Raw genomic sequence first — 3551 nt, 5'->3', positions numbered from 1 at the left:
GCAGATTCTGTCCAGCTTACACAAGCAACGCGCCCACTCAGGAGGTTGCACATTGAAAAACAGATAAACAGAGAAAAACGTCAGGCTTTTGTAAATCAATAAATCGAACTGCCTCTTGTAACTTACCAGCTCGACCAAGTAGGTCCACTATGCATCCATAGTGCTCCATTCTTGGAACAATGCGACAGTACTCAACCATTTGATTAAAGATGCTCCAACCTTCTTGCAACAAACCTCCATGAGCACAAGCACCAAGTGCAGCAACAAAGACTGTATCATCCAGTGTGACTCCTTCTCTGCACATATCATTGTAGACCAAAAGGGCTTCTCTAAACTGTCCATTATAAGCAAAACCAGATATCATTGTTTTCCATGTGGCAATATATTTGTTGTCAAAATAGATTCATATATCATTCACTCTTAAACATGTACTCTAATTTACATCTACTAAACCATCTGAAGATTTATGATGAATACCATCGTTTAAATCTGCTAGATGATCGTATACTAGAACTTTTTGTCTAACTACTACTTAATCTGTTCTTTAGTTCTTCCCACTCCTGTTCCATACGGCTCATACGACTGTTTGTAGCTTTATTTTCTTCTCGTAGCTCTCTATTTTCTTCTTGCATTGCTCTTTTCTCATCCTCGGACTGTTTCAACTTTTCTATCAATTCAGCCTTACTAATGCATGGACTTCTAAGATGTCTTGCTTTCACGCCACCACCATATCCAACAATGTGATCCTGTCTCTTTGAAGGGAAGCACTTATCCATAAGTTCTGCATTAGAAAGAGAAGGATCTAATGATATTTGTTCCTCAAGTTGTGCCTGCATTCAAAGATACCTTAATTTCAGAGAGTTGTATTATGGTATATCACCAATAAACAGAAATATATATGACTTCATAAGCTCACATGCTTGCTGGAGGATTCAGAATCTAGAAAACTACCACCCTTTGTGTGAGTCATGAAAAATAAGGCATCCAAACTTGGAGGGTTGTTATCCTTTCCGCCCTAGTATATGCATGGAATATATGTAATCAAAACTAACAAGTAATATACAAGAAAACTAATCAACATGTTTAGATAAAATGTCAAATACTTACATTGTCATAAATTACTTTTCTAAATGGTTTGCTGCCACTGTGATGGAGGATTGTCAAGTTAGATCTATTTTTTGAATTTCTCTTGCTCCTTGCCTAGAATGAAATGAATAATTAGATTACTATACATGTTAACAACACCATCTCAGCAGTAAACAATTAAGAACAGTAATGGGTAGCAGTATAGCACTTACAATGAACTCCTTACTATAGAAATGTTCTTTAACCAACCACTCCCAGTCAGCTTGTGGAAAATCTTCAGGGCAGTTCTTAATAGCTTGTTGCATATTCTTTGCTGGCTTAACATAATGCCGACACAAGTCACCACGCCAATTGTTCCATAGATCCCTAGCATGCTCCATGATATCATTTTCATAGACATCAATTTTAATGTTTTCGTCTTTGTTTTCAAACTTGTCCTAAAAAATTGTTAAACAGATGCCCCATATAAATGTACCATCTTAAAGGATATATATACATATATAAAAGATAACACAACAATATAATGAAAGTATACCATATATAAAAGATAACACAACAATATAATGAAAGTATACCTTTACTGCAGCAAAAATATGCTTCATAGATGTCTCACTAATGTCTGTCCATTTCTTCACTCTCACCGGGGTAATAGTAGGATCACGGACGATTCTACCAATGTGTCGTGCAAATGATGTGCCAAGAGCACGGTTGTTGTAGAACATCACTTTAATCTTTTGTCCTGGTTTAAGTTTAGCAAGATTCTTACATTTGTTTTTGCCACGACCCCTTTTCTCTTCAGTTATATCAGCTGGAACATTTATATATACTTTCATCAATAAGTTGTGTCCCATACAAAAAAAGATAAAAAAATGCAGAACGTGTGAAATTATATTTGTATCATACCAGTTTTTGCAGCATCCATATTATTGTTCTGAATATGTGCCCTGCAAGAGTCCCTCCGCTCTTCATTATCAGCACTTGTGTAGGTATCCATATTATTATTCTGATTATGTGCCCTGCAAGTGTCCCTCTCCTCTTCATTATCAGCTCTGGTTAAGGTGTCCATATTATTGTTCTGAATATGTGCCCTGCAAGTGTCCCTCCCCTCTTCATTATCAGCTCCATTTAAGGTACCAACTTCATGGTTCATGGCTGCAAGACATATGGAATAACACATAATACTCAAAAGAAATAAATATAGGCATTTTAGTGTTGTACTGAAGGTAGGAAATACTCACATTTCAGCTTCTTTCGTGGCCTGACTCGATGCGACTGTCTATCTCCTTTAAACGATGCATGCTTTTTCTTCAATACCATATTTTCTCTTCTGTTTTCTTCTTCAAAAGCACCTTCAGAGTTCTCCCTCCCCTCTTCATTATTAGATCTGGTTAAGGTGTCAGCTTCATGGTTCATGGCTGCAAGTCATGTGGAAAAACTCCTCATAAAACTCAAAAGAAATAAATACTAGCATTTTACTCTTGTACTGAATGTAGGAAATACTCACATTTTAGCTTCTTTTGTGGCCTGACTCGATGCGACTGTCTATCTCCTTTAAAACATGAATGCTTTTTCTTCAATACCATATTTTCTCTTGTGTTTTCTTCTTCAAAAGCACCTTCAGAGTTCTCCCTCCCCTCTTCATTATTAGATCTGGTTAAGGTGTCAGCTTCATGGTTCATGGCTGCAAGACATGTGGAAAAACTCCTCATACAACTCAAAAGAAATAAATACTAGCATTTTACTCTTGTACTGAATGTAGGAAATACTCACATTTTAGCTTCTTTTGTGGCCTAACTCGATGCGACTGACTATCTCCTTTAAAAGATGCATGTTTTTTCTTGAATAATATATCTTCAGAAGCACCTTCAGAGTTCTCATTCTCATGTTCAGAATTGTATTCACTTTCATGGTCATAATCAGACTCACTTTCATTATGATAATACTCACTTTCATTATCAGAATCAAACATATTGTTACCAGTCCCAGTCCCATTGACCTTTGCTGCCATTTTTTTCAATACTTCATCGAAATGCTCATCTTCTAAGTCATCTACAATACCTAGATTGTTAGTAAATTGAAATTGGCATGCCATAAATTACTGTAAAGGAATACATGAATGCAATATCAATTACCATTTGCTGCAGTATTTGGTTTTCTATAAGGCCTCTTCTTATGTTGATTCATGGCTGCCTTTATAATAGAGCTGTCATTGTTGATTGTTGTGGTAGTATTGTGTTGTGAATAGTACCTTCTCGCTGGTTTTTTAGCAATATTCTCATTGTTGATCAGTATGTCGGTACTTGGGTTTGGATAGGACCTCCTCGCATGTTGCTGACGAAGCAATCCTGGGCTGATGAAGCTTGACTGGGCAGAGGCTGATACATTTCCATACCTTCCCTGCATTGTTAGATCCTACACAGATAGCATAGCAATAGCATAAAATATTTATGTTTAATACAGGAAAA

The 3551-nt window shown here is 36.5% G+C and overlaps 1 long non-coding RNA gene across 1 annotated transcript; it reads right to left on the bottom strand.

Annotated features, from left to right (window-relative positions):
• Nucleotides 1–388: 388 nt before the first annotated feature.
• LOC103654633 (uncharacterized) lies at nt 389–1200 on the bottom strand. Its single transcript, XR_002268894.2, has 3 exons — nt 1108–1200; nt 917–1015; nt 389–830 (listed from the first exon to the last, which is right to left on the bottom strand). It is a non-coding gene; the product is annotated as an uncharacterized lncRNA (long non-coding RNA).
• Nucleotides 1201–3551: the final 2351 nt, after the last annotated feature.

Source organism: Zea mays, chromosome 4, assembly GCF_902167145.1.
Source record: "Zea mays cultivar B73 chromosome 4, Zm-B73-REFERENCE-NAM-5.0, whole genome shotgun sequence".
In the NCBI taxonomy this organism is placed as follows: Eukaryota; Viridiplantae; Streptophyta; class Magnoliopsida; order Poales; family Poaceae; genus Zea; species Zea mays.
Note: the sequence above shows the minus strand (reverse complement) of the source record. Positions and strands in the feature narration are given on the sequence as shown.